Source organism: Calliopsis andreniformis, unplaced genomic scaffold (genome assembly GCF_051401765.1).
Source record: "Calliopsis andreniformis isolate RMS-2024a unplaced genomic scaffold, iyCalAndr_principal scaffold0007, whole genome shotgun sequence".
Taxonomy (NCBI): Eukaryota; Metazoa; Arthropoda; class Insecta; order Hymenoptera; family Andrenidae; genus Calliopsis; species Calliopsis andreniformis.
This window is the reverse complement of record NW_027480425.1, coordinates 3,223,532-3,240,020: the sequence shown is the minus strand read 5'-3', so window position 1 is coordinate 3,240,020 and position 16,489 is coordinate 3,223,532.

Below are 16,489 nucleotides of genomic sequence, written 5' to 3'. Positions count from 1 at the left end.
GAATTGACCATAACTTTCACACTGGTAGCAATTACTAGTTTTATACGATGGAAAAACTGTTTTATTTATTTTGTATTTTATGCTTCAGGCGTTGAGTTCTAAGGCCCTAACTATTCGATCTGGTGGAGCAACTCTCTAGAGTGAAGCCTAGGTTGCCCGGAACGTAGAAATGACCATAACTTTCACACAGGTTGCTATCATCCGTTTTATACGATGGAAAAACTGTTATATTTATATTGTATTTTATGCTTCTGGCGTTGACTTCTTAGGGCATAACTTTTCGATCTGGTGGAACAACGCCCTAGAGTGAAGCCTAGGTTACCCGGAACGTAGAAATGGCCATCACTTTCAAACTGTTTGCAGTTATTCCTGTTATATGATGGAAAAACTGTTGTGCTTTTATTGCATTTTATGCTTCGGTCATTGACTTTTAAGGACCTAACTATTCAATCTGTTGGAGCAACGCTCTAGAGTGAATCCTAGGTTGCCCGGAACGTAGAAATGACCATTACATTCACACTGTTTGCTATTATTCCTGTTATACGATGGAAAAACTGTTGTATTTTTATTGTATTCTATGCTTCTGGCGTTTAATTCTAAGTCACTAGCTATTTGATCTGGTGGAGCAACGACCTAGAGTGAAGCCTAGGTTGCCCGGAACGTAGAAATGACCATTACTTTCACACTGTTTGCTATTATTCATTCTGTACGATCGAAAAGCTGTTGTATTTATATTGTATTTTATGCCTCTGGCGTTGACTTCTAAGGCCGTAGCTATTAGATGTGGTGGAGCAACGCCCTAGAGTGACGCCTAGGTTGCCCGGAACGTAGAAATGACCATTACTTTCACAATGTTTGCAACTACTCATTTTATACGATGGAATAACTGTTGTACTTATGTTGTGTTTTATCGTTCTGGCGTTGAATTCTAAGTCCCTAGCTATTCGATCTGGTGGAGCAACGCCCTAGAGTGACGCCTAGGTTGCTCGGAACGTAGAAATGACCATTACTTACACACTGGTTGCAGGTATTCCTGTTATACGATGGAAAAGCTGTTGTATTTTAATTGCATTTTATACTTTTAGCGATGAATTATAAGTCCCTAGCTATTCGATCTGGAGGAGCAACGCCCTAGAGTGACGCCTAGGTTGCTCGGAACGTAGAAATGACCATTACTTTCACACTGGTTGCAATTATTCGTTTTATACGATGGTAAAGCTGTTGTATTTATTTTGCATTTTATGCTTCCGGCATTGACTTCTAAGGCCCTAACTATTCAATCTGTTGGAGCAACGCCCTAGGGTGAAGTCTAGGTTGCCCGGAAAGTAGAAATCACCATTACTTTCACACTGGTTGCAATTATTCCTGTTATACGATGGAAAAACTGTTGTATTTTAATTGTATTTTATGCTTTTAGCGATGAATTGTAAGTCCCTCGCTATTCGATCTGGTGGAGCAACGCCCTAGAGTGACGCCTAGGTTGCTCGGAACGTAGAAATGACCATTACTTCCACACTGGTAGCAATTATTCGTTTTATACGATTGAAAAGCTGTTGTATTTACATCGTATTTTATTCTTATGGCGTTGAATTCTAAGTCCCTAGCTATTCGATCTGGTGGAGCAACGCCCGAGAGTGATACCTAGGTTACCCGGAAGGTAGAAATGACCAGTACTTTCACACTGTTTTCAGTTGTTCCTGTTATACGATGGAAAAACTGTTGCATCTTTATTGTATTTCATGTTTCTGGCGTTGACTTCTAAGGCCCTAACTACTCGATCAGGTGGAGCAACGCGCTAGAGTGAAACCTAGGTTACCCGGAACGTAGAAATGACCAGTACTTTCATACTGTTTGCAGTTATTCCTGTTATACGATGGAAAAACTTTTGCATCTTTATTGTATTTTATGCTTCTGGCGTTGACTTCTAAGGCCCTAGCTATTCGATTTGGTGGAGCAACGCCCTAGAGTGGAACCTAGGTTGCTCTGTACGTAGAAATGACCATTACTTTCACACTGTTTGCAAATATACATTATATATGATGGAAAATCTGTTGTATTTATGTTGTATTTTATGCTTCTGGCGTTGACTTCTTAGGGCCTAACTGTTCGATCTGGTGGAACAACGCCCTATAGTGAAGCCTAGGTTACCCGGAACGAAGAAATGGCCATCACTTTCAAACTGTTTGCAATTATTCCCGTTATATGATGGAAAAACTGTTGTATTTTTATTGCATTTTATGCTTCGGGCATTGATTTGAAAGGCCAAAACTATTCAATCTGTTGGAGCAACGCCCTAGAGTGAATCCTAGGTTGCCCGGAACGTAGAAATGACCATTACATTCACAATGGTTGCAATTATTCCTGTTATACGAAGGAAAAACTGTTGTATTTTTATTGTATTCTATGCTTCTGGCGTTTAATTCTAATTCGCGAGCTATTTGATCTGGTGGAGCAACGACCTAGAGTGAAGCCTAGGTTGCCCGGAACGTAGAAATGACCATTACTTTCACACTGTTTGCTATTATTCATTTTGTACGATGGAAAAGCTGTTGTACTTATTTTGTATTTTATTCTTATGGCGTTGAATTCTAAGTCCCTAGCTATTCGATCTGGTGGAGCAACACGCTAGAGTGAAACCTAGGTTACCCGTAACGGAGAAATGACCAGTACTTTCATACTGTTTGCAGTTATTCCTGTTACACGATGGAAAAACTTTTGCATCTTTATTGTATTTTATGCCTCGGGCATTGATTTGAGAGGCCCTAACTATTCAATCTGTTGGAGCAACGCCCTAGAGTGAATCCTAGGTTGCCCGGAACGAAGAAATGACCATTACATTCACACTGGTTGCAATTATTCCTGTTATACGATGGAAAAACTGTTGTATTTTTATTGTATTCTATGCTTCTGGCGTTCAATTCTAATTCGCTAGCTATTTGATCTGGTGGAGCAACGACCTAGAGTGAAGCCTAGGTTGCCCGGAACGTAGAAATGACCATTACTTACACACTGTTTGCTATTATTCGTTTTATACGATGGAAAAACTGTTTTATTTATTTTGTATTTTATGCTTCGGGCATTGACTTTTAAGGCCCTAACTATTCAATCTGTTGGAGCAACGCCCTAGAGTGAATCCTAGGTTGCCCGGAACGTAGAAATGACCATAACATTCGCACTGTTTGCTATTATTCCTGTTATACGAGGGAAAAACTGCTGTATTTTTATTGTATTCTATGCTTCTGGCGTTTAATTCTAAGTCGCTAGCTATTTGATCTGGTGGAGCAACGACCTAGAGTGAAGCCTAGGTTGCCCGGAACGTAGAAATGACCATTACTTTCACACTGTTTGCTATTATTCATTTTGTACGATGAAAAGCTGTTGTATTTATATTGTATTTTATGCCTCTGGTGTTGACTTCTAAGGCCGTAGCTATTAGATGTGGTGGAGCAACGCCCTAGAGTGACGCCTAGGTTGCCCGGAACGTAGAAATGACCATTACTTTCACAACGCTTGCAACTACTCATTTTATACGATGGAATAACTGTTGTACTTATGTTGTGTTTTATCGTTCTGGCGTTGAATTCTAAGTCCCTAGCTACTCGATCTGGTAGAGCAACGCCCTAGAGTGAAACCTAGGTTATCCGGAACGTAGAAATCGCCAGTACATTCATACTGGTTGCAACTATTCGTTTTATACGATGAAAAAACTGTTGTATTTATATTGTATTTTATGCATCTGCGGTTCACTTCTTAGGCCCTAACTATTCGATCTGGTGGAAAACGCCCTAGGGTGAAGCCTAGGTTGCCCGGAACGTGGAAATGACCATAACTTTTACACTGGTAGCAATTATTCGTTTTATACAATGGAAAAACCGTTCTATTTATTTTGCATTTTATGCTTCGGGCGTTGACGTCTAAGGCCCTAACTGATTGATCTGGTGGAGCAACGCCCTAGAGTGAAGCCTAGATTGCCCGGAACGTTGAAATGACCGTAACTTTCACACTGGTTGTTATTATTCGTTTTATACGATGGAAATACTGTTATATTTATATTGTATTTTATTCTTATGGCGTTGAATTCTAAGTCCCTAGCTATTCGATCTGGTGGAGCAACGCCCGAGAGTGATACCTAGGTTACCCGGAACGTAGAAATGACCAGTACTTTCACACTGCTTGCAGGTATTCCTGTTATACGATGGAAAAACTGTTGCATCTTTATTGTATTTTATGCTTCTGGCGTTGACTTCTAAGGCCCTAACTACTCGATCAGGTGGAGCAACGCCCTAGAGTGAAGCCTACGTTCCTCGGAATGTAGAAATTACCATAACTTTCACACTGGTTGCAATTATTCATTTTATACGATGGAAAAACTGTTGTACTTATTTTGTATTTTATTCTTATGGCGTTGAATTCTAAGTCCCTAGCTATTCGATCTGGTGGAGCAACGCCCTAGAGTGAAACCTAGGTTACCCGGAACGTTGAAATGACCAGTACTTTCATACTGTTTGCAGTTATTCCTGTTACACGATGGAAAAACTTTTGCATCTTTATTGTATTTTATGCTTCTGGCGTTGACTTCTAAGGCCCTAGCTATTCGATTTGGTGGAGCAACGCCCTAGAGTGGAACCTAGGTTGCTCTGTACGTAGAAATGACCATTACTTTCACACTGTTTGCAAATATACATTATATAGGATGGATAATCTGTTGTATTTATGTTGTATTTTATGCTTCTGTCGTTGACTTCCTAGGCCCTAACTATTTGATCTTGTGGTGCACCGCGCTAGAGTGAAGCCTAGGTGGCCCGAAACGTAGAAATGACCATAACTTCCACACTGGTTGCAATTATTCGCTTTATACGATGGAAAAACTGTTTTATTTATTTTGTATTTTATGCTACGGGCGTTGACTTCCAAGGCCGTAACTATTCGATCTGGTGGAGCAACGCCCTAGAGTGAAGCCCAGGTTGCCCGGAAAGTAGAAACGAACATAACTTTCACACTGATTGCTATTATTCGTTTTATACAATGGAAAAACCGTTCCATTTATTTTGTATTTTATGCTTCGGGCGTTGACTTCTAAGGCCCTAACTGTTGAATCTGGTGGAGCAATGCCCTAGAGTGAAGCCTAGGTTGCCCGGAAAGTAGAAATGACCACATCTTCAATACTGGTTGCAATTATTCGTTTTATACGATGAAAAAACTGTTGTATTTATATTGTATTTTATGCTTCTGGCGTTCACCTCTTAGGCCCTAACTTTTCGATCTGGTGGAACAACGCCCTAGAGTGAAGCCTAGGTTACCCGGAACGTAGAAATGGCCATCACTTTCAAACTGTTTGCAGTTATTCCTGTTATATGATGGAAAAGCTGTTGTGCTTTTATTGGATTTTATGCTTCGGTCATTGACTTTTAAGGACCTAACTATTCAATCTGTTGGAGCAACGCTCTAGAGTGAATCCTAGGTTGCCCGGAACGTAGAAATGACCATTACATTCACACTGTTTGCTATTATTCCTGTTATACGATGGAAAAACTGTTGTATTTTTATTGTATTCTATGCTTCTGGCGTTTAATTCTAAGTCACTAGCTATTTGATCTGGTGGAGCAACGACCTAGAGTGAAGCCTAGGTTGCCCGGAACGTAGAAATGACCATTACTTTCACACTGTTTGCTATTATTCATTCTGTACGATCGAAAAGCTGTTGTATTTATATTGTATTTTATGCCTCTGGCGTTGACTTCTAAGGCCGTAGCTATTAGATGTGGTGGAGCAACGCCCTAGAGTGACGCCTAGGTTGCCCGGAACGTAGAAATGACCATTACTTTCACAATGTTTGCAACTACTCATTTTATACGATGTAATAACTGTTGTACTTATGTTGTGTTTTATCGTTCTGGCGTTGAATTCTAAGTCCCTAGCTATTCGATCTGGTGGAGCAACGCCCTAGAGTGACGCCTAGGTTGCTCGGAACGTAGAAATGACCATTACTTACACACTGGTTGCAAGTATTCCTGTTATACGATGGAAAAGCTGTTGTATTTTAATTGCATTTTATGCTTTTAGCGATGAATTATAAGTCCCTAGCTATTCGATCTGGAGGAGCAACGCCCTAGAGTGACGCCTAGGTTGCTCGGAACGTAGAAATGACCATTACTTTCACACTGGTTGCAATTATTCGTTTTATACGATGGTAAAGCTGTTGTATTTATTTTGCATTTTATGCTTCCGGCATTGACTTCTAAGGCCCTAACTATTCAATCTGTTGGAGCAACGCCCTAGGGTGAAGTCTAGGTTGCCCGGAAAGTAGAAATGACCATTACTTTCACACTGGTTGCAATTATTCCTGTTATACGATGGAAAAACTGTTGTATTTTAATTGTATTTTATGCTTTTAGCGATGAATTGTAAGTCCCTCGCTATTCGATCTGGTGGAGCAACGCCCTAGAGTGACGCCTAGGTTGCTCGGAACGTAGAAATGACCATTACTTCCACACTGGTAGCAATTATTCGTTTTATACGATTGAAAAGCTGTTGTATTTACATCGTATTTTATTCTTATGGCGTTGAATTCTAAGTCCCTAGCTATTCGATCTGGTGGAGCAACGCCCGAGAGTGATACCTAGGTTACCCGGAAGGTAGAAATGACCAGTACTTTCACACTGTTTTCAGTTGTTCCTGTTATACGATGGAAAAACTGTTGCATCTTTATTGTATTTCATGTTTCTGGCGTTGACTTCTAAGGCCCTAACTACTCGATCAGGTGGAGCAACGCGCTAGAGTGAAACCTAGGTTACCCGGAACGTAGAAATGACCAGTACTTTCATACTGTTTGCAGTTATTCCTGTTATACGATGGAAAAACTTTTGCATCTTTATTGTATTTTATGCTTCTGGCGTTGACTTCTAAGGCCCTAGCTATTCGATTTGGTGGAGCAACGCCCTAGAGTGGAACCTAGGTTGCTCTGTACGTAGAAATGACCATTACTTTCACACTGTTTGCAAATATACATTATATATGATGGAAAATCTGTTGTATTTATGTTGTATTTTATGCTTCTGGCGATGACTTCTTAGGGCCTAACTGTTCGATCTGGTGGAACAACGCCCTAGAGTGAAGCCTAGGTTACCCGGAACGAAGAAATGGCCATCACTTTCAAACTGTTTGCAATTATTCCCGTTATATGATGGAAAAACTGTTGTATTTTTATTGCATTTTATGCTTCGGGCATTGATTTGAAAGGCCAAAACTATTCAATCTGTTGGAGCAACGCCCTAGAGTGAATCCTAGGTTGCCCGGAACGTAGAAATGACCATTACATTCACAATGGTTGCAATTATTCCTGTTATACGAAGGAAAAACTGTTGTATTTTTATTGTATTCTATGCTTCTGGCGTTTAATTCTAATTCGCGAGCTATTTGATCTGGTGGAGCAACGACCTAGAGTGAAGCCTAGGTTGCCCGGAACGTAGAAATGACCATTACTTTCACACTGTTTGCTATTATTCATTTTGTACGATGGAAAAGCTGTTGTACTTATTTTGTATTTTATTCTTATGGCGTTGAATTCTAAGTCCCTAGCTATTCGATCTGGTGGAGCAACACGCTAGAGTGAAACCTAGGTTACCCGTAACGGAGAAATGATCAGTACTTTGATACTGTTTGCAGTTATTCCTGTTACACGATGGAAAAACTTTTGCATCTTTATTGTATTTTATGCCTCGGGCATTGATTTGAGAGGCCCTAACTATTCAATCTGTTGGAGCAACGCCCTAGAGTGAATCCTAGGTTGCCCGGAACGAAGAAATGACCATTACATTCACACTGGTTGCAATTATTCCTGTTATACGATGGAAAAACTGTTGTATTTTTATTGTATTCTATGCTTCTGGCGTTTAATTCTAATTCGCTAGCTATTTGATCTGGTGGAGCAACGACCTAGAGTGAAGCCTAGGTTGCCCGGAACGTAGAAATGACCATTACTTACACACTGTTTGCTATTATTCGTTTTATACGATGGAAAAACTGTTTTATTTATTTTGTATTTTATGCTTCGGGCATTGACTTTTAAGGCCCTAACTATTCAATCTGTTGGAGCAACGCCCTAGAGTGAATCCTAGGTTGCCCGGAACGTAGAAATGACCATAACATTCGCACTGTTTGCTATTATTCCTGTTATACGAGGGAAAAACTGCTGTATTTTTATTGTATTCTATGCTTCTGGCGTTTAATTCTAAGTCGCTAGCTATTTGATCTGGTGGAGCAACGACCTAGAGTGAAGCCTAGGTTGCCCGGAACGTAGAAATGACCATTACTTTCACACTGTTTGCTATTATTCATTTTGTACGATGAAAAGCTGTTGTATTTATATTGTATTTTATGCCTCTGGTGTTGACTTCTAAGGCCGTAGCTATTAGATGTGGTGGAGCAACGCCCTAGAGTGACGCCTAGGTTGCCCCGAACGTAGAAATGACCATTACTTTCACAACGCTTGCAACTACTCATTTTTTACGATGGAATAACTGTTGTACTTATGTTGTGTTTTATCGTTCTGGCGTTGAATTCTAAGTCCCTAGCTACTCGATCTGGTAGAGCAACGCCCTAGAGTGAAACCTAGGTTATCCGGAACGTAGAAATCGCCAGTACATTCATACTGGTTGCAACTATTCGTTTTATACGATGAAAAAACTGTTGTATTTATATTGTATTTTATGCACCTGCGGTTCACTTCTTAGGCCCTAACTATTCGATCTGGTGGAACAACGCCCTAGGGTGAAGCCTAGGTTGCCCGGAACGTGGAAATGACCATAACTTTTACACTGGTAGCAATTATTCGTTTTATACAATGGAAAAACCGTTCTATTTATTTTGCATTTTATGCTTCGGGCGTTGACGTCTAAGGCCCTAACTGATTGATCTGGTGGAGCAACGCCCTACAGTGAAGCCTAGATTGCCCGGAACGTTGAAATGACCGTAACTTTCACACTGGTTGTTATTATTCGTTTTATACGATGGAAATACTGTTATATTTATATTGTATTTTATTCTTATGGCGTTGAATTCTAAGTCCCTAGCTATTCGATCTGGTGGAGCTACGCCCGAGAGTGATACCTAGGTTACCCGGAACGTAGAAATGACCAGTACTTTCACACTGCTTGCAGGTATTCCTGTTATACGATGGAAAAACTGTTGCATCTTTATTGTATTTTATGCTTCTGGCGTTGACTTCTAAGGCCCTAACTACTCGATCAGGTGGAGCAACGCCCTAGAGTGAAGCCTACGTTCCTCGGAATGTAGAAATTACCATAACTTTCACACTGGTTGCAATTATTCATTTTATACGATGGAAAAACTGTTGTACTTATTTTGTATTTTATTCTTATGGCGTTGAATTCTAAGTCCCTAGCTATTCGATCTGGTGGAGCAACGCCCTAGAGTGAAACCTAGGTTACCCGGAACGTTGAAATGACCAGTACTTTCATACTGTTTGCAGTTATTCCTGTTACACGATGGAAAAACTTTTGCATCTTTATTGTATTTTATGCTTCTGGCGTTGACTTCTAAGGCCCTAGCTATTCGATTTGGTGGAGCAACGCCCTAGAGTGGAACCTAGGTTGCTCTGTACGTAGAAATGACCATTACTTTCACACTGTTTGCAAATATACATTATATAGGATGGAAAATCTGTTGTATTTATGTTGTATTTTATGCTTCTGTCGTTGACTTCCTAGGCCCTAACTATTTGATCTTGTGGTGCACCGCGCTAGAGTGAAGCCTAGGTGGCCCGAAACGTAGAAATGACCATAACTTCCACACTGGTTGCAATTATTCGCTTTATACGATGGAAAAACTGTTTTATTTATTTTGTATTTTATGCTACGGGCGTTGACTTCCAAGGCCGTAACTATTCGATCTGGTGGAGCAACGCCCTAGAGTGAAGCCCAGGTTGCCCGGAAAGTAGAAACGAACATAACTTTCACACTGATTGCAATTATTCGCTTTATACGATGGAAAAACTGTTTTATTTATTTTGTATTTTATGCTACGGGCGTTGACTTCCAAGGCCGTAACTATTCGATCTGGTGGAGCAACGCCCTAGAGTGAAGCCCAGGTTGCCCGGAAAGTAGAAACGAACATAACTTTCACACTGATTGCTATTATTCGTTTTATACAATGGAAAAACCGTTCCATTTATTTTGTATTTTATGCTTCGGGCGTTGACTTCTAAGGCCCTAACTGTTGAATCTGGTGGAGCAATGCCCTAGAGTGAAGCCTAGGTTGCCCGGAAAGTAGAAATGACCACATCTTCAATACTGGTTGCAATTATTCGTTTTATACGATGAAAAAACTGTTGTATTTATATTGTATTTTATGCTTCTGGCGATCACCTCTTAGGCCCTAACTATTCGATCTGGTGGAACAACGCCCTAGGGTGAAGCCTAGGTTGCCCGGAACGTAGAAATGACCTTAACTTTCACACTGGTTGCAATTATTCATTTTATACGATGGAAAAACTGTTGTACTTATCTTGTATTTTATTCTTATGGCGTTGACTTCTAAGGCCCTAACTATTCGATCTGGTAGAGAAACGCCCTAGCGTGAAACCTAGGTTAGCCGGAACGTAGAAATGACCAGTACTTTCATACTGTTTGCAGTTATTCCTGTTATACGATGGAAAAACTTTTGCATCTTTATCTATTTTATGCTTCTGGCGTTGACTTCTAAGGCCCTAGCTATTCGGTTTGGTGGAGCAACGCCCTAGAGTAGAACCTAGGTTGCCCGGTACGTGGAAATGACCATTACTTTCACACTGTTTGCAAATATACATTATATATGATGGAAAATCTGTTGTATTTGTGTTGTATTTTGTGCTTCTGGCGTTGACTTCTTAGGCCCTAACTATTTGATCTTGTGGAGCATCTCCCTAGAGTGAAGCCTAGGTTACCCGGAACGTAGAAATGGCCATCACTTTCAAACTGTTTGCAGTTATTCCTGTTATATGATGGAAAAACTGTTGTGCTTTTATTGCATTTTATGCTTCGGTCATTGACTTTTAAGGACCTAACTATTCAATCTGTTGGAGCAACGCTCTAGAGTGAATCCTAGGTTGCCCGGAACGTAGAAATGACCATTACATTCACACTGTTTGCTATTATTCCTGTTATACGATGGAAAAACTGTTGTATTTTTATTGTATTCTATGCTTCTGGCGTTTAATTCTAAGTCACTAGCTATTTGATCTGGTGGAGCAACGACCTAGAGTGAAGCCTAGGTTGCCCGGAACGTAGAAATGACCATTACTTTCACACTGTTTGCTATTATTCATTCTGTACGATCGAAAAGCTGTTGTATTTATATTGTATTTTATGCCTCTGGCGTTGACTTCTAAGGCCGTAGCTATTAGATGTGGTGGAGCAACGCCCCAGAGTGACGCCTAGGTTGCCCGGAACGTAGAAATGACCATTACTTTCACAATGTTTGCAACTACTCATTTTATACGATGTAATAACTGTTGTACTTATGTTGTGTTTTATCGTTCTGGCGTTGAATTCTAAGTCCCTAGCTATTCGATCTGGTGGAGCAACGCCCTAGAGTGACGCCTAGGTTGCTCGGAACGTAGAAATGACCATTACTTACACACTGGTTGCAAGTATTCCTGTTATACGATGGAAAAGCTGTTGTATTTTAATTGCATTTTATGCTTTTAGCGATGAATTATAAGTCCCTAGCTATTCGATCTGGAGGAGCAACGCCCTAGAGTGACGCCTAGGTTGCTCGGAACGTAGAAATGACCATTACTTTCACACTGGTTGCAATTATTCGTTTTATACGATGGTAAAGCTGTTGTATTTATATCGTATTTTATGCTTCTGGCGTTGACTACTTAGGACATAACTATTCAATCTGGTGGAGCATCGCCCTGGATTGAAACCTAGGTTGCCCGGAACGTAGAAATGACCATTACTTTCACACTGGTTGCAATTATTCCTGTTATACGATGGAAAAACTGTTGTATTTTAATTGTATTTTATGCTTTTAGCGATGAATTATAAGTCCCTAGCTATTCGATCTGGTGGAGCAACGCCCTAGAGTGACGCCTAGGTTGCTCGGAACGTAGAAATGACCATTACTTTCACACTGGTAGCAATTATTCGTTTTATACGATGGAAAAACTGTTCTATTTATTTTGCATTTTATGCTTCCGGCATTGACTTCTAAGGCCCTAACTATTCAATCTGTTGGAGCAACGCCCTAGGGTGAAGTCTAGGTTGCCCGGAAAGTAGAAATGACCACATCTTCAATACTGGTTGCAATTATTCGTCTTATACGATGAAAAAACTGTTGTATTTATATTGTATTTTATGCTTCTGGCGTTGACTTCTTTGGCCCTAACTGTTCGAAATAGTGGAACAACGCCCTAGAGTGAAGCCTAGGTTGCCCGGAACGAAGAAATGACCATCACCTTCAAACTGGTTGCAATTATTCCTGTTATACGATGGAAAAACTGTTGCATCTTTATTGTATTTTATGCATCTGGCGTTGACTTCTAAGGCCGTAACTATTCAATCAGTTGGAGCAACGCCCTAGGGTGAATCCTAGGTTGCCCGGAAAGTAGAAATGAACATAACTTTCACACTGATTGCTATTATTCGTTTTATACAATGGAAAAACCGTTCCATTTATTTTGTATTTTATGCTTCGGGCGTTGACTTCTAAGGGCCTAACTGTTGAATCTGGTGGAGCAACGGCCTAGAGTGAAGAATAGGTTGCCCGGAATGCAGAAATGACCATAAAATTCGCACTGGTTGCAAATATTCCTGTTCTACGACGGACAAACTGTTGTATTTATATCGTATTTTATGCTTCTGGCGTTGACTTCTAAGGACCTAACTATTCTATCTGGTGGAGCAACGCTCTAGTGTGAAGTCTAGGTTGCTCGGAATGTAGGAATGACCATAAATTTCACACTGGTTGTTATTATTCGTCTTATACGATGGAGATACTGTTATATTTATATTGTATTTTATTCTTATGGCGTTGAATTCTAAGTCCCTAGCTATTCGATCTGGTGGAGCAACGCCCTAGAGTGAAACCTAGGTTACCCGGAACGTAGAAATGACCAGTACTTTCATACTGTTTGCAGTTATTCCTGTTATACGATGGAAAAACTTTTGCATCTTTATTGTATTTTATGCTTCTGGCGTTGACTTCTAAGGCCCTAGCTATTTGATCTGGTGGAGCAACGACCTAGAGTGAAACCTAGGTTGCCCGGAACGTAGAAATGACCATTACTTTCACACTGTTTGCTATTATTCATTCTGTACGATCGAAAAGCTGTTGTATTTATATTGTATTTTATGCCTCTGTCGTTGACTTCTAAGGCCGTAGCTATTAGATGTGGTGGAGCAACGCCCTAGAGTGACGCCTAGGTTGCCCGGAACGTAGAAATGACCATTACTTTCACAATGTTTGCAACTACTCATTTCATACGATGGAATAACTGTTGTACTTATGTTGTGTTTTATCGTTCTGGCGTTGAATTCTAAGTCCCTAGCTATTCGATCTGGTGGAGCAACGCCCTAGAGTGACGCCTAGGTTGCTCGGAACGTAGAAATGACCATTACTTACACACTGGTTGCCATTATTCCTGTTATACGATGGAAAAGCTGTTGTATTTTAATTGTATTTTATGCTTTTAGCGATGAATTATAAGTCCCTAGCTGTTCGATCTGGAGGAGCAACGCCCTAGAGTGACGCCTAGGTTGCTCGGAACGTAGAAATGACCATTACTTTCACACTGGTTGCAATTATTCGTTTTATACGATGGTAAAGCTGTTGTATTTATATCGTATTTTATGCTTCTGGCGATGACTACTTAGGACATAACTATTCAATCTGGTGGAGCATCGACCTGGATTGAAACCTAGGTTGCCCGGAACGTAGAAATGACCATTACTTTCACACTGGTTGCAATTATTCCTGTTATACGATGGAAAAACTGTTGTATTTTAATTGTATTTTATGCTTTTAGCGATGAATTATAAGTCCCTCGCTATTCGATCTGGTGGAGCAACGCCCTAGAGTGACGCCTAGGTTGCTCGGAACGTAGAAATGACCATTACTTTCACACTGGTAGCAATTATTCGTTTTATACGATGGAAAAACTGTTCTATTTATTTTGCATTTTATGCTTCCGGCATTGACTTCTAAGGCCCTAACTATTCAATCTGTTGGAGCAACGCCCTAGGGTGAAGTCTAGGTTGCCCGGAAAGTAGAAATGACCACACCTTCAATACTGGTTGCAATTATTCGTTTTATACGATGAAAAAACTGTTGTATTTATATTGTATTTTATGCTTCTGGCGTTCACTTCTTAGGCCCAAACTATTCGATCTGGTGGAACAACGCCCTAGGGTGAAGCCTAGGTTGCCCGGAACGTAGAAATGACCATGACTTTCACACTGTTTGCAATTATTCATTTTATACGATGGAAAAACTGTTGTACTTATTTTGTATTTTATTCTTATGGCGTTGAATTCTAAGTCCCTAGCTATTCGATCTGGTGGAGCAACGCCCTTGCGTGAAACCTAGGTTATCCGGAACGTAGAAATGAGCAGTACATTCACACTGGTTGCTATTATTCGTTTTATACAATGGAAAAACTGTTATATTTATATTGTATTTTATGCTTCTGGCGTTGACTTCTTTGGCCCTAACTGTTCGATATAGTGGAACAACGCCCTAGAGTGAAGCCTAGGTTGCCCGGAACGAAGAAATGACCATCACCTTCAAACTGGTTGCAATTATTCCTGTTATACGATGGAAAAACTGTTGCATCTTTATTGTATTTTATGCATCTGGCGTTGACTTCTAAGGCCGTAACTATTCCATCTGGTGGAGCAACGCCCTAGAGTGAAGCCTAGCCTGCCCGGAACGTAGAAATGACCATAACTTCCACACTGGTAGCAATTAATCGTTTTATACGATGGAAAAACTGTACTATTTATTTTGTATTTTATACTCCGGGCGTTGACCTCTCAGGCCCTAGCTATTCGATCTGGTGGAGCAACGCCCTAGGGCGAAGCCTAGGTTGCCCGGAACGTAGAAATGACCATAACTTTAACACTGGTTTCTATTATTCGTTTTATACGATGGAAAAACTGTTATATTTATATTGTATTTTATGCTTCTGGCGTTCACTTCTTAGGCCCTAACTATTCGATCTGGTGGAACAGCACCGTAGAGTGAAGCCTAGGTTGCCCGGTACGTAGAAATGACCATTACTTTCACACTGTTTGCAATTATTCCTTTTATACAATGGAAAAACTGTTGTATTTTTATTGCATTTTATGCTTCGGGCATTGGCTTCTAAGGCCCTAACTATTCAATCTGTTGGAGCAACGCGCTAGGGTGAAGCCTAGGTTGCCCGGAACGTAGAAATGACCATAACATTAACACTGGTTGCTATTATTCGTTTTATACGATGGAAAAACTGTTATATTTATATTGTATTTTATGCTTCTGGCGTTCACTTCTTAGGCCCTAACAATTCGATCTGGTGGAACAACACCGTAGAGTGAAGCCTAGGTTGCCCGGAGCGTAGAAATGACCATTACTTTCACACTGTTTGCAATTATTCCTTTTATACAATGGAAAAGCTGTTGTATTTATATCGTATTTTATGCTTCTGGCGTTGACATCTAAGGACCTAACTATTCGATCTGGTGGAGCAGCGCCCTAGAGTGCAGCCTAGGTTGCTCGGAATGTAGAAATGACCATTACTTTCACACTGGTTGCAATCATTCGTTTTATACGATGGAAAAGCTGTTGTACTTATATTGTATTTTGTACCTCTGGCGTTGACTTCTAAGGCCGTAGCTATTAGATGTGGTGGAGCAACGCCCTAGAGTGACGCCTAGGGTGCTCGGAACGTAGAAATGACCATTACTTTCACACTGGTTGCAATTATTCGTTTTATACGATGGAAAAACTGTTGCATTTATATTGTATTTTATGCTTCTGGCGTTCACTTCTTAGGCCCTAACTATTCCATCAGGTGGAACAACGCCCTAGAGCGAAGCCTAGGTGTTTCGGAACGTAGAAATGACCATCACTTTCAAACTGGTTGCAATTAACCCTGTTATCCGATGGAAAAACTGTTGTATTTTTATTGCATTTTATGCTTCGGGCGTTGACTTCTAAGGCCCTAACTATTCAATCTGTTGGGGCAACGCACTAGGGCGAAGCCTAGGTTGCCCGGAACGTAGAAATGACCATAACTTTAACACTGGTTTTTATTATTCGTTTTATACGATGGAAAAACTGTTATATTTATATTGTATTTTATGCTTCTGGCGTTCACTTCTTAGGCCCTAACTATTCGATCTGGTGGAACAACACCGTAGAGTGAAGCCTAGGTTGCCCGGAACGTAGAAATGACCATTACTTTCACACTGTTTGCAATTATGCCTTTTATACAATGGAAAGGCTG